The sequence below is a fragment of the Pleurodeles waltl genome, chromosome 3_1 (genome assembly GCF_031143425.1).
Source record: "Pleurodeles waltl isolate 20211129_DDA chromosome 3_1, aPleWal1.hap1.20221129, whole genome shotgun sequence".
NCBI classification, from domain to species: Eukaryota; Metazoa; Chordata; class Amphibia; order Caudata; family Salamandridae; genus Pleurodeles; species Pleurodeles waltl.
In genome coordinates this window covers 1971110164-1971137662 of record NC_090440.1, presented here as the reverse complement: position 1 = coordinate 1971137662, position 27499 = coordinate 1971110164, and the positions used below count along the sequence as shown (strand labels likewise).

Below are 27499 nucleotides of genomic sequence, written 5' to 3'. Positions count from 1 at the left end.
ACTGGGAACAGACACACAGCTGCAGTACTGCCTAGAGGACTTAGAATGGAGGAGTTATCAACAGGACCAGAGAAGCAGCTGCAGCACTGTTTAGAGGACTTTAGAATGAGGAAGCCTGAAAATTGATGTGTGTGTCTGCCGGAGAGTGCACACAGAGCCAATTATTTCCAAAACAGCAGTGGAGGGAAAAGTGGCTTGGAAAACATCAATTAAGTATACCCAAGCAGAAGCACAAGAACAAATGAAACCTGAAACCTTTGGTTCCTTTCTAAACACTGTTTCTCCTCTGGTGTGGTGTGAGCACACTGCTATGACAACCAAAAGAACACTAAGGCTGCAATGCCCGGATAGGAGGAGGGGCCATCACATGCTGTAACAGGAGGAAGCCTGAACGCACTTGAATTTAGTGTAATGACCAACAAAAATGATCTCTTAGTGAAATCGCCTGAGACTGAACTGAGCACATAAAGGAGGGAACATTTAGAAAACAAAATCCACCAAATAAAAAGGAAGCACTTAAGACAAGCACAACAAAGAACAAATGGCAATAGTGGGCACGGTTAAAGCCCAAAGAGTGAATACAACATGTCTTGCAGACAGCACATGCTCACTTCCTAGGCTCGACCTAAAAAGAAATGGGTGCACACATGGCCCCAATGCACCTAGGTCTTTAGGAGCTTCCATGATTTCTGGCTTTGAAGATCACAGTCCCCATTCACCAGGGAAGTTCAGTGTCTGCTCAGACAAAAGATAACTTAGACAGATAGATGGTTTAGAGAAAGGGGTACCTAGGGTTATCAGCACAAAGATTACTATGGTGAGTAACTTCTACTTATATTCTTCCATGAGCCCCCTAGACTTAATGGGATACAAAAATAATTTTCAACAGACCAAGAAGTAGAACAGGGGATCACACCAGGGAAAACCACCCCATCAAATACCAAGTGACTGGTCTCCAGAGATAGCTGATCCTCAACACGGAGTAAAGCCAAATCAGGAAGGAGACTGTGGAGACCACAACAGCAGTCAAGATTAAGAACCATGAAGCAAGAACTATGAACCTCCTGCAGGCAATCCTAAAGGATGGAAAGTCTGCAATCTGGCCCAACAAAAACTCTCAGATTGATACTCACAAAAAAGAAGGCTAAAAATGGTAAACAGAATCATGCAACTCCCCTGAGAAAGAATGCTAAACATCTTCCAGCAGGGTAAGAGCAAAGTCAATAATGCATGCTTATGACCCGACCCAAGCAAAGACTCTACATTAATGTGATGAAGCTAAGAACTGAGTTCACCTTATCAGTGAAAACGAAAGTCATGGCATTCAATTCAACATACTTCACCACACTATTTAACCCCAGTTTATCTACGTAAAAGGTACCCTGCTTCCAACCCCAACTGCTCCTGTTGCCTTGCGCCCAATGCAGACACCAAGCACATAATCAGAGGTAATTGTTTTGGAGGGAGCTCATTACTGTTCTCCCATCCATCACCGGCCACCAAGACATATGTAAAGTTGAATGCTGTATTCAAGAACTATATACTCATCCTAAGGCGTGCAAGATTAATGTCAGATTCTTAGACCAGGTTTTCCTTCTGCCTCAGTGCGGGATTTTGATGCACTGAAAGGCCTCATCCCTTCCAGGGATTCCTCAATAGCATGCCACCGTTGTCCAGTCGGTAGCAGCAGAAACTACCTCCCTGAGGAGAGAGAAAGCTAGGGAATTATGACAGCATCCCACTGCTCTTATGTGGGATAACAATTTTAGGCTTTAAGGAATGCCTTAGGGACAACTAGAGACCTCTATAGAGAGAAACACAAAGGTCATTGCATGGATTAAGATCTCTTAAACATTTCATGAGCCCCCTCTTCATCAGTGCTCATTTATGTTTTACTCTCACCTTAGTACTATTTTGATATCCAAATGCTTGTATGTCTAACCCATCACTATGCTGACAGAATGTTACTCCTTTTCAAAGGCCATGCAGTAAGTCATTTACCAACCACTACACTACTGCCTTTGCTTGAGGACTAGGCCTAATAGAAGTTGGACTATGCGTTCTTTTCTTCTCAAGCGGTACAATTATTACATCAATAGATCTGATAATGCTGTAGTCATGTACCTAATAATGAGCTTCCTGCAACCTCCTGGATGCTAAATTGTGAACATTGAGATGGGATAACATCTTTACTTTGTGAATTATGTCATATGCTATTGCATGGTGCCTTATTATTAATACTTTTGTAGTTTAAAAAAATCAACAACAATTGGGTTAAAAGTAAAATCATCTTACACTAAAGCAGGAAAAAGAGCATCCCAAAAAAGGAATGTGAACAAGGCTACCGCTGAAAAGCGTTGGGAGGAACAATCTGTATGATAGTAAAATTACTTTGATAACACTGGAAGTGTCCTGACCTTTCTTGGGATTACAAGAAATTTGCTTCAATTTATTTATGGTGTTTCCCGACACCATGCGCAACACCAGCGACACTCTAGATTTGCTCACCTCAAATGTCTGCTTATCTAGCAAAGTTTTTAAGCATAGGATCAGCACAGTGCTATCCTTGCCGAGCTAGATAGTGACAGTCTTTTGCCATTTGTACAGCAAAATCTTTAAGCATAGGAATGACAGTGTCATCCTCGCCGAGCTGTAAAATGACAAAAGGCATTTACCACTCCAGGCACAGTATTACAGCTTTGGACTGGTCAAATACCGTCCAAGCCAACCTGGAATTAGTAAAGCAACCCCTGACACGTGTTTCGCTCTCATTAGAGCTTTTCAGAGGGGTATAGCTTTGTCCAGACACAAGGGAGCACCCAGTATAAGTCAAACCAAGGCCCTTTCAGGGTTAGAGTGACGCATAAATTATGCAAAAAACAAAGGAGAACTCTGGGAAGTTCCCAATTTAGGTGGAGAGCTGCTATAGTAAGGAGCACTCTGCAACACCAGCGACACTCTAGATTTGCTCACCTCAAATGTCTGCTTATCTAGCAAAGTTTTTAATAATATATATATGGAAAATGTCACTTAAATCTGTTCGTGGCATGAGACGCTGCAGATTCACATGCTATGCATTATCCTGCCATCTAGTGTTGGGCTTGGAGTGTTACAAGTTGTTTTTCTTCGAAGAAGTCTTTTCGAGTCACAAGACCGAGGGACTCCTCCCTTTCGGCTCCATTGCGCATGGGCGTCAACTCCATCTTAGATTGTTTTTCCCACAGAGGGTGAGGTAGGAGTTGTGTATATAGTAAAGGTGCCCATGCAATGGAGTAAGTATGTATGTACATAATGTGATTAAAAATGATATATATTTACAAATTTACAAGTTTCATTAACATATAATATACAATTTATCAACAACTTAAACGGCTACAGGCTCCCGGGGAGGCGGGAGGGCGCATGTGACTCTGCAGCGTCTCATGCCACGAACAGATGTACACTGGGTAAGTGACATTTTCCGTTCGATGGCATGTGTAGCTGCAGATACACATGCTGTGCATAGACTAGTAAGCAGTCACTCCCCAAAAGCGGTGGCTTAGCCTGTAGGAGTCGAAGTTGTTTGAAATAATGTTCGTAATACTGCCTGCCCTACTGTGGCTTGTTGTGTTGTTAACACATCTACACAGTAGTGTTTAGTGAATGTATGAGGCGTAGACCAAGTGGCTGCCTTACAGATTTCGGTCATAGGTATATTTATAGAAAGGCCATTGTGGCGCCTTTCTTTCTAGTGGAGTGTGCCTTTGGGCTAATAGGCAGGTCTCTATTTGCTTTAACATAGCAGGTTTTAATACATTTCACTATCCATCTGGCAATGCCTTGTTTGGATATTGGATTTCCTGCATGAGGTTTTTGAAAGGATACAAACAATTGTTTTGTCTTGCAAAATTGTTTTGTTCTATCAATGTAATACATTAGTGCTCTTTTGATGTCTAATGTATGTAAGGCTCTTTCGGCTACTGAATCTGGTTGTGGAAAAAACACTGGGAGTTTCACTGTTTGGTTTAGGTGGAACGGTAATATAACTTTTGGTAAAAATTTGGGATTTGTGCGTAGAACCACTTTATGTTTGTGTATTTGTATAAAGGGTTCTTGTATAGTAAATGCTTGTATTTCACTTACTCTTCTAAGAGATGTGATAGCTATTAGGAAGGCTACTTTCCAGGTTAAGTATTGCATCTCACAAGAGTGCATGGGTTCAAATGGTGGACCCATGAGTCGTGTTAATACAATATTGAGGTTCCATGAGGGAAATGGTGGTGTTCTTGGGGTATGATTCTCTTTAGACCCTCCATAAATGCTTTGATGACTGGGAGTAGGTTTTCTAGCTTGTTTAATGACCTCCATACATTCTTATGTAAGGTCCAAATGTCCAAATTCTAAGACTTCAGGAGCCAGATTGCTAGATTGAGCGATGCTGGATTCGGGTGTCTGATCTGTTGTTTGTGTTGAGTTAACAGATCTGGTCTGTTTGGTAGTTTGATATGAGGTACTACTGACAGATCTAGTAGTGTTGTGTACCATGGCTGGTCAAGTTGGTGCTATTAGTATTAGTTTGAGTTTCTTTTGACTCAATTTGTTTACTAGATACAGAAGGAGTGGGAGAGGGGGAAAAGCGTAAGCAAGTATCCCTGACCAACTCATCCATAACGCATTGCCCTTGGAGTGAGGGTGTGGATACCTGGACGCGAAGTTTTGGCATTTTGCGTTTTCTTTTGTTGCGAATAGGTCTATTAGTGGTGTTCCCCAGATTTGAAATAAGTTTGTAGTATCTGGGGATGAATTTCCCATTCGTGGGTTTGTTGGTGATCTCGACTGAGATTGTCTGCTAACTGGTTTTGAATTCCTGAGATGTACTGTGCTATTAGGCGAATGTGATTGTGAATCGCCCAATGCCAAATCTTTTGTGCTAAGAGACACAGCTGTGATGAGTGTGCCCCTCCCTGTTTGTTTAGGTAATACATTGTTGTCATGTTCTCTGCTTTGACAAGAATGTGTTTGTGGGCTATTAAAGGTTGAAATGCTTTCAATGCTAGAAACACTGCTAGCAGTTCCAGATGATTTATATGAAGTTGGCTTTGTTGAGCGTCCCATTGTCCCTGTATGCTGTGCTGGTTGAGGTGTGCTCCCCACCTTACCATGGAAGCATCTGTTGTGATCACGTATTGAGGCACAGGGTCTTGGAATGGCCGCCCTTGGTTTAAATTTATAGGATTCCACACCACTGAAGCGAGGAGTGTGTTTGGCGGTCTATCAACACTAGATCTTGAAGTTGACCCTGTCCTTGTGTCCATTGTATTGCTAGGCACTGTTGTAAGGGCCGCATGTGTAGTCTTGCGTTTGGGACAATGGCTATGCATGAAGACATCATGCCTAGAAGTTTCATCACAAACCTCACTTGATAGTGTTGGTTTGGGTGCATGTTTAGTATTACATTTTGGAATGCTTGTACCCTTTGTGGACTTGGAGTGGCAATCCCTTTTTGTGTGTTGATTGTTGCTCCTAAGTATTGTTGTATTTGACACGGTTGTAGATGTGATTTTTGGTAGTTTATAGAGAACCCTAGCTTGTGAAGGCTTTCTATGACGTATTTTGTGTGTTGAAGACACTGTTGCGGAGTGCTGGATTTTATTAACCAATCGTCTAAGTAAGGGAATACATGCATGTGCTGCCTCCTGATATGAGCAGCTACTACCGCAAGGCATTTTGTGAATACTCTTGGTGCTGCTGTTATCCCGAACGGTAACACTTTGAATTGGTAATGCACGCATTGGATTACAAACCTTAAGTATTTCCTGTGGGAAGGATGTATGGGTATGTGGAAGTAAGCATCCTTGAGATCTAATGTGGACATGTAGTCCTGTTGCTTGAGCAAGGGAATCACGTCTTGAAGTGTTACCATGTGAAAGTGATCTGATTTGATGTAAAGATTTAGTTTTCTGAGGTCTAATATGGGTCTCAGTGTTTTGTCCTTTTTTGGAATTAGGAAATACAGGGAGTAAACACCTGTTCCTTTTTGATGGTTGGGTACTAGTTCTATTGCTTCTTTTTGTAACAACGCTTGGACTTCTAGTTGTAACAGATCTAAGTGCTGTTTGGACATGTGTGCTCTTGGAGGCACATTTGGTGGTAATTGTACGAATTCTATGCAATAACCATGTTGGATAATGGCAAGGACCCACGAGTCCGTAGGTATGTGTTTCCAATTTTGGTAATAATCTGTGAGTCTCTCCCCCCCCCCCCCACCGGTGTTGTGTGTTGGGGGTTTGTGACGTTGGAGTCACTGTTTAGTTGGTGGGGTTTTTGGGCTTTGTAATTTCCCCCTTGTTTTAGGGAACTGTCCACCCCTATATTGTCCCCGAAAGCCTCCTCTTTGGTATTGGCCCTGGTATGTGGGTCTGGCCTGTGAGGTAGAAGGCTCTGTGGTTTGGGCCCGAAACCCCCCCCTAAAGTGTGGCTTCCTAAAAGTGCCTCTGCTCTGTGGGGAGTAGAGCGCGCCCATGGCTTTGGCCGTGTCAGTGTCTTTTTTTTAGTTTGTCTATTGCTGTATCCACCTCCGGCCCAAACAATTGTTGTCCGTTGAAAGGCATATTCAGAACAGCCTGCTGGATCTCTAGCTTAAATTCGGAGGTACGTAGCCACGTGTGTCTCCGAATGGTGACCGCCGTGTTTACTGTTCGGGCTGCCATGTCTGCTGAGTCCATAGCCGACCTTATTTGATTGTTGGAGATGGTTTGGCCCTCCTCTACAACCTGTTGGGCATGCTTCTGGAACTCTTTGGGAAGGTGTTCAATGAAATGTTGCATTTCGTCCCAATGTGCCCTGTCGTATCTTGCCAATAGAGCCAGAAAATTGGCAATTCGCCATTGATTGGCTGCCTGTGCTGCCACCCTTTTGCCTGCAGCATTGAATTTCCGACTTTCTTTGTTGGGTGGTGGTGCGTCCCCAGAAGTTTGTGAGTTTGCCCTTTTCCGGACTGCTCCTACTACCACTGAATCAGGAGTCAGCTGTTGCGTAATGTACACAGGGTCCGTAGGGGGAGGTTTATATTTCTTCTCCACTCTAGGTCTGCTCTTGACTGGGTCTTGAAACACCTGTTTGGCGTGTTTTAACATGCCTGGTAACATTGGCAAACTTTGGTATTGGTTGAGTGTTGATGACAGGGTATTGAACAAGAAGTCATCTTCTATAGGTTCCGAATGCAATGCTACGTTATGAAAAGTAGCTGCCCTGGAAACCACCTGCATGTAAGCAGTACTGTCTTCTGGTGGTGATGGTCTTGCCGGGTAGCAATCCGGACTATTATCAGAGACTGGTGCATCGTACAGATCCCATGCATCTGGGTCATCTTGGCCCATCCCTATGTGCGTTGGTGACTGCACCATTGGGGGTGTTGCTATTGGGGACAGATGTGGTGAGGGCGGTGGCGATGGCTGTGGAGAAAACTGTGGTGGTGTTTTTTCTTTAGCCACTTTTGCTTTTGGCTGCATTTCCGCCTCATGGAATGCGAGCTTCCGCTTCATCTTAATGGGGGGAAGTGTACTTATTTTCCCCGTGTCTTTCTGTATATGGAGCCTCCTCTGGGTATGGTCTGGCTCTCCCATCCCCAGTTCTTGTTCAAACCTGTGGCCTTGTAATTGTGAGGAAAGGCCCTGTTCGTCCGTATAGGAGCTTTGTTTCGGCTCCGAGGCTGGGTGTTTCGGCACCGAAACCTTTTCAGCAGTCTTTTTCGGCTCCAAAGAAACCTTTTTGGATTTCGGATTGCCGATTTCTTGGTGCCGGATATGGTCGGAGCCGGTATCTCGGTGCAGAGTATATTCGGAGCCGGTATCTCGACCGGAGTCAGATGTCTTCGGCTGCTGTGAGGCCTTTTTCGGTGCCGATGCTTGGTCACCGTGCTTTCGGGTAAAGCCATGGCCTGTCAGCCGTGGCGTCCCTTAGGCCTTCATGATTTTCGAGTGAGTTTTTGCTGGGGCTGGTTTACTCACGGTTTGTTGCCATTGTCGGCTGCTCACTCTCGGGCTCGTCCGAGTCCGAATCTGGAATGGAGAATGTCTCCTCTTCTTAGACGTCGGGGTGTCCGGCCGGTGTCGACGCCATTTGAAGTCTTCGAGCTCTCCGGTCCCGCAGCGTTTTCTTCAACCGAAATGTCCGACAGGCCTCGCACGTATCCTCTTTGTGTTTGGGGGACAAACACAAATTACAGACCAAATGTTGGTCTGTATAAGGATACTTAGCGTGGCATTTGGGGCAGAAGCGGAATGGGGTCCGTTCCATGAGCCTTGAAGACGCACGCAGTCGGGCCGACAAGGCCCCGCCGAGGAGTGAAAGCCCCGAAGGGCTGCCGGAGGTCTTCTTTCTTCGGTGTCGATGTGCTATCACTAACCCGATACCGAGCGCAAACAATACCGTCTAATTTTCCGATTGTTAACTAACTTTTCCGAACCGAAACACGGAGCGAAGAGGAACACGTCCGAACCCGATGGCGGAAAAAAAACAATCTAAGATGGAGCAGACGCCCATGCGCAATGGAGCCGAAAGGGAGGAGTCCCTCGGTCTCGTGACTCGAAAAGGCTTCTTAGAAGAAAAACAACTTGTAACACTCTGAGCCCAACACTAGATGACAGGATAATGCACAGCATGTGTATCTGCAGCTACACATGCCATCGAACATATATATATATATATATATATATATATATGGAAAATGTCACTTACCCAGTGTACATCTGTTCGTGGCATTAGTCGCTGCAGATTCACATGCTGTGCACATCCCGCCATCTGGTGTTGGGCTCGGAGTGTTACAAGTTGTTTTTCTTCGAAGAAGTCTTTTCGAATCACGAGACCGAGGGACTCCTCCCATTTCGACTCCATTGCGCATGGGCATCGACTCCATCTTAGATTGTTTTCCCCGCAGAGGGTGAGGTAGGAGTTGTATATGCTAGTAATAGTGCCCATGCAATGGAGTGAATGCGTATGTACATAATGAAGTTTCAAGTAATATATTTATAAATGTACAAGTGTTTAAGATCTACTTCTAAACGGCTACAGGCTCCCGGGGAGGCGGGTGGGCGCATGTGAATCTGCAGCGACTAATGCCACAAACAGATGTACACTGGGTAAGTGACATTTTCCGTTCGATGGCATGTGTAGCTGCAGATACACATGCTGTGCATAGACTAGTAAGCAGTTATCTCCCCAAAAAGCGGTGGTTCAGCCTGTAGGAGTTGAAGTAGTTTGAAATAATGTTCTTAGTACAGCTTGACCGACTGTTGCCTGTTGTGCAGTTAACACATCTACACAGTAGTGCTTGGTAAATGTATGAGGCGTAGACCATGTTGCTGCCTTACATATTTAGTTCATTGAAATATTTCCCAGAAAGGCCATGGTAGCACCTTTCTTTCTGGTGGAGTGTGCCTTTGGTGTAATAGGCAGTTCTCTTTTAGCATTAAGATAGCAGGTTTGAATGCACTTAACTATCCATCTAGCAATGCCTTGTTTTGAAATAGGATTTCCTGTATGAGGTTTTTGAAAGGCGATAAATAGTTGTTTTGTCTTTCGAATTAGTTTCGTTCTGTCAATGTAGTACATTAGTGCCCTTTTGATGTCTAATGTATGTAGTGCTCTTTCAGTTACAGAATCTGGCTGTGGGAAGAACACTGGTAATTCTACCGTTTGATTCAAGTGGAACGGTGAGATTACTTTTGGTAAAAATTTAGGATTGGTCCGTAGAACAACTTTATTTTTGTGTATTTGAATAAATGGTTCTTGAATGGTAAATGCTTGAATCTCACTCACTCTTCTTAGAGATGTGATGGCAATTAAAAATGCAACTTTCCACGTTAAGTATTGCATTTCACAAGAGTGCATGGGCTCAAAAGGTGGACCCATGAGTCGTGTTAAGACAATGTTGAGGTTCCATGAAGGAACTGGTGGTGTTCTTGGTGGTATAATTCTCTTTAGGCCTTCCATAAACGCTTTTATGACTGGTATCCTAAATAGTGAAGTTGAGTGCGTAATTTGCAGGTAAGCTGAAATTGCAGTAAGATGTATTTTAATGGAAGAGAAAGCTAGTTTAGATTTTTGCAAATGTAGTAAGTATCCTACTATCTCTTTTGCAGATGCGTGTAAAGGTTGAATTTGATTATTATGGCAGTAATAAACAAATCTTTTCCACTTATTTGCATAACAGTGTCTAGTGGTAGGTTTTCTAGCCTGTTTTATGACCTCCATACATTCCTGTGTGAGGTCTAAGTGCCCGAATTCTAGGATTTCAGGAGCCAAATTGCTAGATTCAGCGATGCTGGATTTGGATGTCTGATCTGTTGTTTGTGTTGTGTTAACAGATCTGGTCTGTTTGGCAGTTTGATATGAGGTACTACTGAAAGGTCTAGTAGTGTTGTGTACCAAGGTTGCCTTGCCCATGTTGGTGCTATTAGTATGAGTTTGAGTTTGTTTTGACTCAACTTGTTTACTAGATATGGAAGAAGTGGGAGAGGTGGGAAAAGCGTACGCAAATATCCCTGACCAGTTCATCCATAGTGCATTGCCCTGAGACTGATGTTGTGGGTACCTGGATGCGAAGTTTTGGCATTTTGAGTTTTCTTTTGTTGCAAATAGATCTATTTGTGGCGTTCCCCACATTCTGAAGTAAGTGTTCAGTATTTGGGGGTGAATTTCCCATTCGTGGATCTGTTGGTGATCCCGAGAGAGATTGTCTGCTAACTGATTCTGAATCCCTGGAATAAATTGTGCTATTAGGCGAATGTGGTTGTGAATCGCCAAATGCCATATTTTTTGTGTTAGGAGACACAACTGTGTCGAGTGTGTTCCTCCCTGTTTGTTTAGGTAATACATTGTTGTCATGTTGTCTGTTTTGACAAGAGTGTATTTGTGGGTTATTATGGGTTGAAATGCTTTCAGAGCTAGAAACACTGCTAACAGTTCTAAGTGGTTTATATGAAACTGTTTTTGCTGAATGTCCCATTGTCCTTGGATGCTGTGCTGATTGAGGTGTGCTCCCCACCCTGTCATGGATGCATCTGTCGTTATTACGCATTGTGGCACTGGGTCTTGAAAAGGCCGCCCTTGGTTTAAATTTATACTGTTCCACCATTGAAGTGAGATGTATGTTTGGCGGTCTATCAACACCAGATCTAGAAGTTGACCCTGTGCTTGTGACCACTGTGATGCTAGGCACTGTTGTAAGGGCCGCATGTGCAACCTTGCGTTTGGGACAATGGCTATGCATGAGGACATCATGCCTAGGAGTTTCATTACTAATTTGACCTGTATCTTTTGGTTTGGATACACGGCTTGTATTACATTTTTGAATGTTTGGACTCTTTGTGGACTTGGAGTGGCAATTCCTTTTAGTGTGTTGATTGTTGCTCCTAGGTATTGCTGTGTTTGACACGGCAGAAGGTGTGACTTTGAGTAATTGATTGAGAAACCTAGATTGTGTAGGGTTTCTATGACGTAATTTGTGTGTTGTGAACACTGTTTTTGCGTGTTGGTTTTGATTAACCAATCGTCTAGGTACGGGAACACATGTATTTGCTGCCTTCTGATATGTGCAGCTACTACTGCTAGACATTTTGTAAAAACTCTTGGCGCAGTTGTTATTCCGAATGGCAACACTTTGAATTGGTAATGTATCCCTTGGAATACAAACCTTAGGTACTTTCTGTGTGAAGGATGTATTGGTATATGGAAATATGCATCCTTTAGATCCAGTGTTGTCATGTAGTCTTGCTGTTTGAGCAGTGGGATTACTTCTTGTAATGTAACCATGTGAAAGTGGTCTGATTTGATGTATGTATTTAATATTCTGAGATCTAGTATAGGTCTTAGAGTTTTGTCTTTTTTGGGTATTAGAAAGTACAGTGAGTAAACTCCTGTGTTTAGTTCTTGTTTTGGTACTAATTCTATTGCCTCTTTTTGGAGCAATGCTTGAACTTCTAATCCTAGAAGATTTATATGTTGTTTCGACATACTCTGTGTTTTCGGTGGGACTGTTGGAGGGAATTCTCGAAATTCTATGCAATAACCATACTGGATAATTGCTAGTACCCAAGTATCTGTTGTTATCTCCTCCCAATGTTTGTAAAATTGGCTTAATCTTCCCCCCACAGGTGTTATGTGATGGGGATGGGTGACTTGTGAGTCACTGCTTATTTTGAGGACTTTTGGGGCTTTGGAATTTTCCTCTACCTCTTTGGAATTGTCCCCCTCTATATTGCCCCCGAAAACTTCCCCGCTGATATTGGCTTAGGTAAGTGGGCCTTGTTTGTGATGGTGTGGTTTCTGTAGGTTGTCCTCGAAACCCTCCCCTAAAAGGTGTTTTGCGAAAGGTGACTCTGCTCTGCGGGGAGTAGAGTGCGCCCATGGCTTTTGCCGTATCAATGTCCTTCTTGAGTTTCTCAATAGCAGTGTCGACTTCCGGCCCAAACAACTGCTGTTCATTAAATGGCATACTGAGCACGGCTTGTTGAATTTCCGGCTTGAAACCTGACGTGCGGAGCCATGCGTGCCTTCTTATTGTTATTGCAGTATTTATTGTCCTTGCAGCTGTATCTGCTGCATCCATTGAAGACCGTATCTGATTATTAGAGATACTTTGTCCTTCTTCCACCACTTGTTGTGCTCTTTTTTGGAACTCCTTGGGTAAGTGTTCTATCAAATGTTGCATCTCATCCCAGTGAGCTCTGTCATATCTTGCCAAAAGCGCTTGTGAATTGGCAATGCGCCATTGGTTTGCTGCTTGTGCTGCAACCCTTTTGCCCGCAGCATCAAATTTGCGACTCTCTTTGTCTGGAGGTGGTGCGTCTCCCGAGGTATGAGAGTTTGCTCTCTTACGAGCTGCCCCCCCGACAACTACTGAGTCTGGAGTTAACTGCGTTGTAATATAAACGGGATCGGTTGGCGGTGGCTTGTACTTTTTCTCCACTCTTGGAGTTATGGCTCGGCCTTTAACAGGATCCTGAAAGATTTGTTTTGAATGTTTTAGCATTCCTGGGAGCATAGGTAGTCTTTGGTACTGGCTATGAGTGGAGGTTAGTGTGTTAAACAAGAAGTCATCCTCAATTGGTTCTGCATGCAAGGTGACGTTATGGAAAGCAGCTGCCCTTGCGATCACTTGTGTGTAAGATGTACTGTCCTCAGGAGGGGAAGGCCTGGTAGGGTACGAGTCTGGGCTGTTGTCCGATACTGGAGCATCGTAAATGTCCCATGCATCGGGATCATCTTGACTCATGGCAGTATGAGTCGGGGAGTGCATCAGTGGAGGAATTGCTACTGGTGATGTGTGCACTGATGGTGGTGGAGAAGGTGGTGGAGTTGTTTTCTTTGCCACCTTTGCCTGTGGCTCCTTGTCCTTTTCGTGAAAGGCAAGTTTTATTTTTCTTTTAATTGGAGGAAGAGTGGTTATCTTCCCTGTGTCTTGATGAATGTAGAGACTCCTTTGAGTATAGTCTGGCTCTACAGCTTGAAGTTCCTCTCCAAATCTATGTTTTTTCATTTGGGAGGCCAATCCCTGTTCCTCTGTATAGGAACCTGTTTTCGGATCCGAGGCTGGATGTTTCGGAACCGAAACTTTTTCGGAGGTCTTTTTAGGCTCCGAAGAAACCTTTGTAATTTTTGGCGTGGTGGTGTCTCGATGCCGAATTTGTTCAGTGCCGCTGTGACGGTGCCGAAATTTCTCAGAGCCGATGTCTTGGGTCCGAGATTGCTGTGTGGCGGTATCTCGACCGGAGTCGGATGACTTCGACACCAGCGTGCCCTTTTTCGGTGCCTTGGCTCGGTCACCGCTTGTTTGGGTTAAGCCATGGACTGTTGGCGGTGGCGTCCCCTGGGCTTTTGTTGACTTCTCTTGAGTCTTATGTTTCAACGTCTTACTCACGGTTTTCGGCGTTTCTTCGGCCTCGAGCTCTTCCGAGTCCGACTCTTGGATAGAGAAAGCTTCCTCTTCTTCCTCGAAACGCTCTTGTTCTGCCGGCGTTGACGCCATCTGCAGTCTTCTGGCTCTTCGGTCTCTTAACGTTTTTCTGGACCGAAACGCTCGACAGGCCTCACAAGTATCTTCCTTGTGCTCTGGGGACAAGCACAAGTTACAGACCAGATGCTGATCCGTATACAGATACTTGTTATGGCATTTTGGACAGAAGCGGAATGGGGTCCGTTCCATCAGCCTTCAATTCACACGTGGCCGGGCCGACCAGGCCCCGACGGGGGATCGAAAAGAACCCCGAAGGGCCACCGGAACTCTTCTAAATTCGGTGTCGATCTGTTGTAATTAACCCGATACCGAACGCAAACAATACCAACGTTTTTTCCGAGATTCTAACTAACTTTCCGACCCGAAACACAGAGCGAAAAGGAACACGTCCGAACCAGATGGCGGAAAAAAACCAATCTAAGATGGAGTCGACGCCCATGCGCAATGGAGTCGAAATGGGAAGAGTCCCTCGGTCTCGTGACTCGAAAAGACTTCTTCGAAGAAAAACAACTTGTAACACTCCGAGCCCAACACCAGATGGCGGGATGTGCACAGCATGTGTATCTGCAGCTACACATGCCATCGAACATATATATATATATATATATATATATATATATATATATGGAAAATGTCACTTACCCAGTGTACATCTGTTCGTGGCATGAGATGCTGCAGATTCACATGCTTTGCACATCCCGCCATCTAGTGTTGGGCTCGGAGTGTTACAAGTTGTTTTTCTTCGAAGAAGTCTGAGTCACGAGATCGAGGGACTCCTCCCCTTTCGGCTCCATTGCGCATGGGCGTCTACTCCATCTTAGATTGTTTTCCCCGCAGAGGGTGAGGTAGGAGTTGTGTATTATAGTAATAGTGACCATGCAATGGAGTAAATATGTATGTACATAACGTGGTTTAAAGTGATATATTTACAAATTTACAAATGTTCAAGATCAACTTTGAAACGGCTACAGGCTCCCGGGGAGGCGGGTGGGCGCATGTGAATCTGCAGCGTCTCATGCCACGAACAGATGTACACTGGGTAAGTGACATTTTCCGTTCGATGGCATGTGTAGCTGCAAATACACATGCTTTGCATAGACTAGTAAGCAGTTATCTCCCCAAAAGCGGTGGTTCAGCCTGTAGGAGTTGAAGTTGTTTGAAATAAAGTTTGTAGTACTGCTTGTCCTACTGTGGCTTGTTGTGCTGTTAACACATCCACGCAGTAGTGTTTGGTAAACGTATGAGGCGTAGACCATGTGGCTGCCTTACATATTTCAGTCATTGGAATGTTTCCTAGAAAGGCCATGGTAGCACCTTTCTTTCTAGTTGAGTGTGCCTTTGGTGTTATAGGCAGTTCTCTTTTTGCTTTGAGATAACAGGTTTGAATGCATTTAACTATCCATCTAGCAATGCCTTGTTTGGATATTGGGTTTCCTGTATGAGGTTTTTGGAAAGCAACGAACAATTGTTTCGTTTTTCGAATTTGTTTTGTTCTGTCAATGTAGTACATTAACGCTCTTTTGATGTCTAATGTATGTAGTGCTCTTTCAGCTACAGAATCTGGCTCTGGAAAGAACACTGGTAGTTCTACTGTTTGATTCAAGTGGAACGGTGATATGACTTTTGGTAAGAACTTAGGATTTGTTTGTAAAACTACTTTATGCTTGTGTATTTGAATAAATGGTTCTTGTATGGTAAGGAAAATGTCACTTACCCAGTGTACATCTGTTCGTGGCATTAGTCGCTGCAGATTCACATGCTGTGTATAGTCCGCCGTCTGGTGTTGGGTCGGAGTGTTACAAGTTGTTTTTCTTCGAAGAAGTCTTTTCGAGTCACGAGACCGAGGGACTCCTCCCACTTTGGTTCCATTGCGCATGGGCGTCGACTCCATCTTAGATTGTTTTCCCCGCAGAGGGTGAGGTAGGAGTTGTGTATGCTAATAATAGTGCCCATGCAATGGAATAAATACGTATGTACAAAATGAAGGTTTAATGTAATGTATTTACAAATGTACAAATGTTCAAGATCTACTTCTAAACGGCTACAGGCTCCCGGGGAGGAAGGTGGGCGCATGTGAATCTGTAGCGACTAATGCCAAGAACAGATGTACACTGGGTAAGTGACATTTTCCGTTCGGTGGCATGTGTAGCTGCAGATACACATGCTGTGCATAGACTAGTAAGCAGTTATCTCCCCAAAAGCGATGGTTCAGCCTGTAGGAGTGGAAGTAGTTTGAAATAAAGTTCTTAGTACGGCTTGACCTACTGTGGCCTGTTGTGCAGATAACACATCTACACAGTAGTGTTTAGTAAATGTATGAGGCGTAGACCATGTTGCTGCCTTACATATTTCGGTCATTGGAATGTTTCCGAGAAAGGCCATAGTAGCACCTTTCTTTCTGATTGAGTGTGCCTTTGGTGTAATAGGCAGTTCTCTTTTTGCTTTAAGATAGCAGGTTTGGATGCACTTTACTATCCATCTGGCGATACCTTGTTTCGAAATTGGATTTCCTGTATGAGGTTTTTGGAAGGCAATAAATAGTTGTTTTGTCTTCCTAATTTCTTGTCCTGTCAATGTAGTACATTAGCGCTCTTTTGATGTCTAATGTATGTAGTGCTCTTTCAGCTATTGAATCTGGCTGAGGGAAGAACACTGGTAATTCCACTGTTTGGTTTAAATGGAACGGTGAGATAACCTTTGGTAAGAATTTTGGATTTGTTCTTAGAACGACCTTATTTTTGTGTATTTGAATAAATGGTTCTTGTATGGTAAACGCCTGTATTTCACTTACTCTTCTTAGAGATGTGATGGCAATGAGAAATGCAACTTTCCACGTTAAGTATTGCATTTCACAAGAATGCATGGGTTCGAAAGGTGGACCCATGAGCCTTGTCAAGACAATGTTGAGGTTCCATGAAGGAACAGGTGGTGTCCTTGGTGGTATACAGGGAGTGCAGAATTATTAGGCAAGTTGTATTTTTGAGGATTAATTTTATTATTGAACAACAACCATGTTCTCAATGAACCCAAAAAACTCATTAATATCAAAGCTGAATATTTTTGGAAGTAGTTTTTAGTTTGTTTTTAGTTTTAGCTATGTTAGGGGGATATCTGTGTGTGCAGGTGACTATTACTGTGCATAATTATTAGGCAACTTAACAAAAAAAAATATATACCCATTTCAATTATTTATTATTACCAGTGAAACCAATATAACATCTCAACATTCACAAATATACATTTCTGACATTCAAAAACAAAACAAAAACAAATCAGTGACCAATATAGCCACCTTTCTTTGCAAGGACACTCAAAAGCCTGCCATCCATGGATTCTGTCAGTGTTTTGATCTGTTCACCATCAACATTGCGTGCAGCAGCAACCACAGCCTCCCAGACACTGTTCAGAGAGGTGTACTGTTTTCCCTCCTTGTAAATCTCACATTTGATGATGGACCACAGGTTCTCAATGGGGTTCAGATCAGGTGAACAAGGAGGCCATGTCATTAGATTTCCTTCTTTTATACCCTTTCTTGCCAGCCACGCTGTGGAGTACTTGGACGCGTGTGATGGAGCATTGTCCTGCATGAAAATCATGTTTTTCTTGAAGGATGCAGACTTCTTCCTGTACCACTGCTTGAAGAAGGTGTCTTCCAGGAACTGGCAGTAGGACTGGGAGTTGAGCTTGACTCCATCCTCAACCCGAAAAGGCCCCACAAGCTCATCTTTGATGATACCAGCCCAAACCAGTACTCCACCACCACCTTGCTGGCGTCTGAGTCGGACTGGAGCTCTCTGCCCTTTACCAATCCAGCCACGGGCCCATCCATCTGGCCCATCAAGACTCACTCTCATTTCATCAGTCCATAAAACCTTAGAAAAATCAGTCTTGAGATATTTCTTGGCCCAGTCTTGACGTTTCAGCTTGTGTGTCTTGTTCAGTGGTGGTCGTCTTTCAGCCTTTCTTACCTTGGCCATGTCTCTGAGTATTGCACACCTTGTGCTTTTGGGCACTCCAGTGATGTTGCAGCTCTGAAATATGGCCAAACTGGTGGCAAGTGGCATCGTGGCAGCTGCACGCTTGACTTTTCTCAGTTCATGGGCAGTTATTTTGCGCCTTGGTTTTTCCACACGCTTCTTGCGACCCTGTTGACTATTTTGAATGAAACGCTTGATTGTTCGATGATCACGCTTCAGAAGCTTTGCAATTTTAAGAGTGCTGCATCCCTCTGCAAGATATCTCACTATTTTTGACTTTTCTGAGCCTGTCAAGTCCTTCTTTTGACCCATTTTGCCAAAGGAAAGGAAGTTGCCTAATAATTATGCACACCTGATATAGGGTGTTGATGTCATTAGACCACACCCCTTCTCATTACAGAGATGCACATCACCTAATATGCTTAATTGGTAGTAGGCTTTCGAGCCTATACAGCTTGGAGTAAGACAACATGCATAAAGAGGATGATGTGGTCAAAATACTCATTTGCCTAATAATTCTGCACTCCCTGTAATTCTCTTTAGGCCCTCCATAAACGCTTTAATGACAGGTATTTTAAATAGGGAAGTTGAATGAGTAATCTGCAGGTAAGCAGATATTGCTGCGAGATGTATTTTTATGGAAGAGAAAGTTAGATTTGTTTTTTGTAAATGTAGTAAATATCCTACTACATCTTTTGGAGATGCATGCAATGGTTGGACTTGATTATTATGGCAGTAACAAACAAATCTTTTCCATTTACTTGCATAGCAGTGTCTAGTGGATGGTCTTCTAGCTTTTTTGATGACCTCCATACACTCTTGTGTGAGGTTTAAGTGTCCAAATTCTAGGATTTCAGGAGCCAGATTGCTAGATTCAGCAATGCTGGGTTTGGATGCCTGATCTGTTGTGTGTGTTGTGTTAACAGATCTGGCCTGTTGGGTAGTTTGACATGAGGTACTACTGACAGGTCTAGTAGTGTGGTATACCAAGGTTGTCTTGCCCATGTTGGTGCTATTAGTATGAGTTTGAGTTTGTTTTGACTCAATCTGTTTACTAGATATGGAAGGAGAGGGAGAGGGGGGAAAAGCGTACGCAAATATCCCTGACCAATTCATCCATAGAGCATTGCCTTGAGATTGCCGGTGTGGGTACCTGGATGCGAAGTTTTGGCATTTTGCGTTTTCTTTTGTTGCGAACAGATCTATTTGAGGTGTTCCCCAAATTTGGAAGTAAGTGTTCAGGATTTGGGGGTGAATTTCCCATTCGTGGACCTGTTGGTGATCCCGAGAGAGATTGTCTGCTAGCTGGTTCTGGATCCCTGGAATAAACTGTGCTATTAGGCGAATGTGGTTGTGAATTGCCCAATGCCATATTTTTTGTGTTAGGAGACACAACTGTGTCGAGTGTGTTCACCCCTGTTTGTTTAAATAATACATTGTCGTCATGTTGTCTGTTTTGACAAGAATGTATTTGTGGGTTATCATTGGTTGGAATGCTTTCAACGCTAGAAATACTGCTAACAGTTCTAGGTGATTTATATGAAACTTTCTTTGATGTACGTCCCATTGTCCTTGGATGCTGTGTTGATTGAGGTGTGCTCCCCACCCTGTCATGGAAGCATCTGTTGTTATCACGTATTGTGGCACTGGGTCTTGGAAAGGCCGCCCTTTGTTTAAATTTGTACTGTTCCACCATAGAAGTGAGAGGTATGTTTGGCGGTCTATCAACACCAGATCTAGAAGCTGACCGTGTGCATGTGACCATTGTGATGCTAGGCACTGTTGTAAGGGCCGCATGTGCAATCTTGCGTTTGGGACAATGGCTATGCATGAGGACATCATGCCTAGGAGTTTTAATACCATCTTTGCGTGTATCTTTTGTGTTACATAGCTTGCATCACTTTGTGAAAATTTTGAACCCTTTGTGGACTTGGAGTGGCTATCCCTTTTGTTGTGTTGATTGTCGCTCCTAAGTATTGCTGTGTTTGACGCGGCAAAAGGTGTGACTTTGCATAGTTGATGGAGAAACCTAGTTTGTATAGGGTTTGTATAACAATCTGTGTGTTGTGAACACTTTGTTAGCGAGTTGGTTTTGATAAACCAATCGTCTAGGTACGGAAACACGTGTATTTGCTGCCTCCTGATATGTGCAGCTACTACTGCTAGACATTTTGTAAAGACTCTTGGTGCTGTTGTTATTCCGAATGGCAACACCTTGAATTGGTAATGTATTCCTTTGAATACGAACCTTAGGTATTTCCTGTGCGAGGGATGTATCAGTATATGGAAATACGCGTCTTAGATCTAACGTTGTCATGTAGTCTTGCTGTTTCAGTAGTGGTATTACGTCTTGTAACGTGACCATGTGAAAGTGGTCTGATTTGATGTAGGTGTTTAGTGTTCTGAGATCTAATATTGGTCTCAGAGTTTTGTCCTTTTTTGGTATTAGAAAGTACAGTGAGTAAACTCCTGTGTTCTTTTGTGTTTTTGGTACTAATTCTATTGCGTCTTTTTGCAGTAATGCTTGAACTTCTAGTCCTAGAAGGTCTATATGCTGTTTTGACATATTGTGTGTTTTCGGTGGGACATTTGGAGGGAGTTGGAGAAATTCTATGCAATAACCATGTTGGATAATTGCTAAGACCCAAGTGTCTGTTGTTATTTCTTCTCATGATTTGTGGAACTGGCTTAGTCTTCCCCCCACAGGTGTTGTGTGAAGGGGTTGTGTGACCTGTGAGTCACTGTTTAGTTTGAGGGGTTTTGGGACCCTGAAACTTTCCCCGGTTTCTTGGGAATTGGCCCCCTCTGTATTGGCCTCGAAAGCCACCCCTTTGATATTGTCCCTGGTAGGTAGGTGGTCTTGTTTGTGAGGTGCTGGCTTCTGTGGCTTGACCTCGAAACCCTCCTCTGTAAGTAGTTTTGCGAAATGTGCCAAATGTGCCTCTGCCCTGCGGGGAATAGAGTTCGCCCATGGCTTTAGCCGTGTCAGTGTCTTTCTTTAATTTTTCAATTGCAGTGTCCACTTCTGGTCCAAACAATTGTTGTTCATTGATCGGCATATTGAGCACTGCCTGTTGTATCTCAGGTTTGAAGCCGGATGTGCGCAGTCATGCGTGCCTCCTTATCGTTACAGCAGTATTTATAGTTCTTGCAGCTGTATCTGCTGCATCCATAGAAGAACGGATTTGGTTGTTGGATATGTTTTGTCCCTCTTCAACCACTTGTTTTGCCCGTTTTTGGAATTCTTTGGGGAGGTGCTCGATGAGATGCTGCATCTCGTCCCAATGGGCTCTGTCATATCGCGCTATGAGTGCCTGCGAGTTGGCGATGCGCCACTGATTTGCAGCTTGTATTGCAACCCTTTTCCCGGCTGCATCAAACTTTCGGCTCTCCTTGTCTGGAGGTGGTGCGTCGCCTGATGTGTGCGAGTTGGCTCTTTTACGAGCTGCTCCTACGACAACTGAATCTGGTGTCAGTTGTGATGTAATAAAAGCAGGGTCTGTGGGTGGTGCCTTGTATTTCTTCTCCACCCTTGGGGTTATTGCTCTGCTTTTAACTGGCTCCTTAAAGATTTGTTTAGCATGCCTTAGCATTCCTGGGAGCATAGGAAGGCTTTGATAATTGCTATGGGTGGAGGACAGGGTGTTAAAAAGGAAGTCATCCTCCATAGGCTCTGAATGTAGCGATACGTTATGAAACTCTGCTGCCCGAGCTACCACTTGAGCATACGCTGTACTGTCCTCCGGTGGTGAGGGCTTAGTGGGGTACGACTCAGGGCTATTGTCCGATACTGGGGCGTCAGAGATCCCATGCGTCCTGGTCATCTTGGCTCATTGTGGTATGAGCTGGTGATTGTGACGGAGTCTGTGCCGGTGATATATGAGTTGCCGGTGGTGGAGAGGGTGGTGGAGTTCTTCCCTGCACCACTTTGTATAAAAATATGCTTTTGCGTGTGATCTACAGCTGTTTGTAATTCCTCCTCAAATCTGTGTTTTTGAAGTTGGGAGGACAGTGATTGTTCCTCTGAGTAGGAACTGGCTTTCGGTTCGGTTGCTGGGCGTTTTGGCACTGAAACCGTGTCTTTTGTTGTTTTCGGCTCCGAAGAGATTTTCTTCTTTTTCGGTGTCGTATCGTCTTGGCGTCGACCAACCTCGGTGCCGCTATCTCTGTGCCGAGCAGCTTCGGTGCCGCTGTCTCGGTGTCGACCCTTTTCTGCGGCACTTTCTCAGTCCCGAGATTGCTGCGTGCCTGTGTCTCGACCTGAGTCGGACGATCTCGGCACCAGCTAGCCCTTTTTCGGTGCCGATGGACGGTTACCTACTTTATGGGTTGAGCCATGGCCTGTCGGCAGTGGCGTCCCCTGGGCTTTGTCTGTTTTTGTGTGTGATGCTTGTTTCGACGTCTTACTCACGGTTTCTTCGACGTCGAATTCTTCGGAATCCGATTCGTGGATGGAGAATGTTTCTTCTTCTCCCTCTTCCTCGAACCGTTGTTGTCCTGTCGGCGTGGACGCCATCTGCAACCTTCTGGCTCTTCGGTCTCGGAGCGTTTTTCTCGACCGAAACGCTCGACAGGCCTCACACATCTCTTCTTTGTGCTCGGGTGACAGGCACAAGTTACAGACCAAATGTTGGTCTGTATAGGGATATTTACTGTGGCATTTAGGACAGAATCGGAACGGGGTCCGTTCCATCAGTCTTGATGTTGCACGCGGTCGGGCCGACCAGGCCCCGACCGGGGATCGAAATTACCCCGAAGGGCTACCGGAGCTCTTCAAGATTCGGTGTTGATTCTAATCTAACCAGATACCGAACGAAACAATACCGACGAATTTTCTGTTGATTCTGACTAACTTTCCGACCCGAAACACGGAGCGAAAAGGAACACGTCCAAACCCAATGGCGGAAAAAAAACAATCTAAGATGGAGTCGACGCCCATGCGCAATGGAACCAAAGTGGGAGGAGTCCCTCGGTCTCGTGACTCGAAAAGACTTCTTCGAAGAAAAACAACTTGTAACACTCCGACCCAACATCAGACGGCGGACTATGCACAGCATGTGTATCTGCAGCTACACATGCCACTGAACATGCTTGTATCTCACTTACTCTTCTTAGAGATGTGATGGGAATTAGAAATGCTACTTTCCATGTTAAGTATTGTATTTCACATGAGTGCATGGGTTCAAACGGTGGACCCATGAGTCGTGTTAAGACAATGTTAAGGTTCAACGAAGGAACTGGTGGCGTCCTTGCTGGGATAATTCTTTTCAGACCCTTCATAAAAGCTTTTATGACTGGGATCCTAAATAGTGATGTTGAATGCGTAATTTGCAGATAAGCTGAAATAGCAGTGAGATGAATTTTAATAGATGAAAAAGCTAGCTTTTACTTTTGTAAGAGCAGTAGGTAGCTGACGATGTGTTTAGCAGATGCGTGTAAGGGTTGTATTTGTTTATTATGGCAGTAATAAACAAATCTTTTCCATTTATTTGCATAGCAATGTCTTGTGGTTGGTTTCCTAGCTTGTTTTATGACCTCCATACATTCTTGTGTGAGGTCCAGATGTCCGAATTCGAAGACTTCAGGAGCCAAATTGCTAGATTCATGGATGTTGGATTTGGGTGACTGATCTGTTGTTTGTGTTGGGTTAACAGATCTGGTCTGTTTGGTAGTTTGACATGAGGCACTACTGAGAGGTCTAGTAGTGTTGTATACCAAGGTTGTCTTGCCCAAGTTGGTGCTATTAGTAGGAGTTTGAGTTTGTTTTGACTCAATTTGTTTACCAGATATGGAAGGTGTGGGAGAGGGGGAAAAGCGCATGCAAATATCCCTGACCAACTCATTCATAATGCATTGCCCTGAGACTGATCCTGTGGGTATCTGGATGCGAAGTTTTGGCATTTTGCGTTTTCTTTTGTTGCAAATAGGTCTATTTGTGGTGTTCCCCATCTTTGGAAGTAGGTGTTTATTATTTGGGGGTGAATCTCCCATTCGTGGATCTGCTGGTGATCTCGAGAGAGATTGTCTGCTAACTGATTCTGAATTCCTGGAATATACTGTTCTATTAGGCGAATGCGGTTGTGAATCGCCCAATGCCATATTTATTGTGCCAGGAGACACAACTGTGTTGAGTGTGTTCCTCCTTGTTTGTTCAGATAATACATCGTTGTCATGTTGTCTGTTTTGACAAGAATGTGTTTGTGTCTTATTATAGGTTGAAATGCTTTCAACGCTAGAAACACTGCCAGTAGTTCTAAGTGATTTATTTGAAACAGTCTCTGCCGAGTGTCCCATTGTCCTTTGATGCTGTGTTGGTTGAGGTGTGCTCCCCACCCTATCATGGAGGCATCTGTTATTACGTATTGAGGTACTGGGTCTTGGAAAGGCCGCCCTTGGTTTAAATGTATATTGTTCCACCATTGAAGCGAGGTGTATGTTTGTCGGTCTATCAACACTAGATCTAGAAGTTGACCCTGTGCCTGTGACCATTGTGATGCTAGGCACTGTTGTAAGGTCTGCATGTGCAATCTTGCGTTTGGGACAATGGCTATGCATGAGGACATCATGCCTAGTAGTTTCATCACCATCTTGACTTGTATCTTTTGTTTTGGATACATGGCCTGTATTACCTTGTAATATGCCTGTACCCTTTGCGGACTTGGAGTGGCAATCCCTTTTATTGTGTTGATTGTCGCCCCCAAGTATTACTGTGTTTGACACGGCTGAAGGTGTGACTTTGTGTAGTTGAGTGAGAAACCTAGTTTGTGGAGGGTTTCTATGACATACTTTGTGTGTTGTGAACACCGTTATTGCGTGTTGGTTTTGATTAACCAATCGTCTAGGTACGGGAACACATGTATTTGCTGCCTTCTGATATGAGCAGCTACTACTGCCAGGCATTTTGTAAAAACTCTAGGCGCAGTTGTTATCCCGAATGGCAACACTTTGAATTGGTAATGTACCCCTTGGAATACAAACCTTAAGTACTTTCTGTGTGAAGGATGTATCGGTATATGGAAGTATGCATCCTTTAGGTCTAGTGTTGTCATGTAGTCTTGTTGTTTGAGCAGTGGGATTACGTCCTGTAATGTCACCATGTGAAAGTGATCTGATTTGATGAAGGTATTTAATGTTCTGAGATCTAATATGGGTCTTAGAGTCTTGTCCTTTTTGGGTATGAGAAAGTACAGAGAGTAAACTCCTGTTCCTTTCTGTTGAATTGGTACTAATTCTATTGCTCCCTTTTGTAGCAACGCTTGGACTTCTAGTCCTAGAAGATCCATGTGTTGTTTTGACATATTGTGAGTTTTCGGTGGGACGTTTGGAGGGAATTTGGGAAATTCTATGCAATAACCATGCTGGATAATTGCTAGGACCCAAGTGTCTGTTGTTATTTCCTCCCAATGTTTGTAAAACTTGGTTAGTCTTCCCCCCACAGGTCTTAGGTGTTGGGGATTTGTGACGTGGAAGTCACTGCTTGTTTTGAGGAGTTTTGGGACTTTGGAACTTCCCTCTACTCTTTTGGAATTGTCCCCCTCTATATTGTCCCCGAAAACTTCCCCGCTGATATTGGCTCTGATAAGTGGGCCTTGTTTGTGAGGTTGTGGGTTCTGTAGTTTGTCCTCAAAACCCCCCTCTAAAGTGCATGTTGCGAAATGTGCCTCTGCTCTGTGGGGAGTAGAGTGCACCTATGGCTTTGGCCGTATCAGTGTCTTTTTTAAGTTTTTCGATAGCAGTGTCCACCTCCGGCCCAAACAACTGCTGTCCGTTAAAAGGCATATTAAGCGCGGCTTGTTGTATTTCCGGCTTGAATCCTGACGTACGCAACCATGCGTGTCTCCTTATGGTTACTGCTGTATTTACTGTCCTAGCAGCTGTATCTGCTGCATCCATTGCTGACCGTATCCGATTATTTGAGATACTTTGTCCTTCCTCCACCACTTGTAGTGCCCTCTTCTGGAACTCCTTGGGTAAGTGTTCAATGAAATGTTGCATTTCGTCCCAATGAGCCCTATCATATCTTGCCAGCAGTGCCTTTGAGTTGGCAATACGCCATTGGTTGGCAGCTTATGCTGCAACCCTTTTCCCCGCAGCGTCGAACTTGCGACTCTCCTTGTCTGGAGGTGGTGCGTCTCCTGAGGTGTGAGAGTTTGCTCTTTTGCGAGCTGCCCCTACTACCACAGAGTCTGGTGTTAATTGCTGCGTGATATATACAGGGTCTGTTGGCGGTGGCTTGTACTTTTTTTCTACTCTTGGAGTTATGGCCCTGCCCTTCACAGGCTCCTGAAACACCTGTTTGGAGTGTTTTAGCATTCCAGGTAGCATAGGTAAGCTTTGGTATTGGCTATGAGTCGAGGATAGTGTATTAAACAAAAAGTCATCCTTAATCGGTTCTGCGTGCAAGGTGACGTTATGAAATGCAGCTGCTCTTGACACCACCTGTGTATAAGCTGTACTGTCCTCAGGTGGCGACGGCCTAGCTGGGTAACAGTCTGGGCTGTTATCTGACACTGGCGCATCACAAAGATCCCATGCGTCGGGATCATCTTGACTCATTCCAGTATGAGTTGGGGATTGCATCAGTGGTGGAGTGGCTACCAGTGATGTGTGCGTTGATGGTGGTGGGGATGGTGGCGGTGTTGTTTGTTTTGCCACCTTTGCCTGTGGCTGATTGTCCTTTTCTTGAAAGGCAAGTCTTCTTTTCATCCTAATTGGGGGAAGAGTACTTATCTTCCCTGTGTCCTTTTGGATGTGTAGCCTTCTTTGAGTGTAGTCTGGCTCCATTGACTGTAGTTCTGGTCTGAACTTATGTCCTTGCATTTGGGAGGACAGTCCCTGTTCCTCTGTGTAGGAACCTGATTTCGGTTCCGAGGCTGGATGTTTCGCAATGGAAATCTTTTCGGTAGCCTTTTTCGGCTCCGACAACACCTTCTTTATTTTCGGCATCCCGGTCTCTCGGTGCCGACTTGTTTCGGTGCCGCCCTCTCGGTGTCGAACTTGCTCGGTCCCGCTGTCTCGGGCTCGAGTTTGCTGTATGCCGGTATCTCGACCGGAGTCGGATGACTTCGACACATGCGTGCCCTTTTTCGGTGCCGATGGTCGGTCACCTATTTTTCGGGTTAAGCCATGGCCTGCTGGCGGTGGCGTCCCCTGGGCTTTTGTGGTCTTCTCGTGAGTTTTGTGTGTCGACGTCTTACTCACGGTTTTAGGCGTCTCTTCGGGATCGAGCTCTTCCGAGTCAGAGTCCTGGATGGAGAAGGTTTCTTCTTCCTCCTCCAAGTGTCTTTGTCCTGTCGGCGCCGACGCCATTTGCAGTCTTCTTGCTCTTCGGTCTCTTAGTGTCTTCCTCGACCGAAACGCTCGACAGGCTTCACAAGTATCTTCCTTGTGTTCTGGAGACAAACACAAGTTACAGACCAGGTGCTGATCTGTATACGGATACTTGTTGTGGCATTTGGGGCAGAAGCGGAATGGGGTCCGTTCCATCAGCCTTGAAGAGACACGTGGTCGGCCCGACCAGGCCCCG

At 44.4% G+C, this 27499-nt stretch overlaps 1 protein-coding gene across 2 annotated transcripts in view; it reads right to left on the bottom strand.

Moving 5' to 3' along the window:
• NLE1 (notchless homolog 1) overlaps positions 1–27499 on the bottom strand; it is a 158837-nt gene that overhangs the window by 8257 nt on the left and 123081 nt on the right. The gene's annotated exons all lie outside the window — the stretch shown is intronic.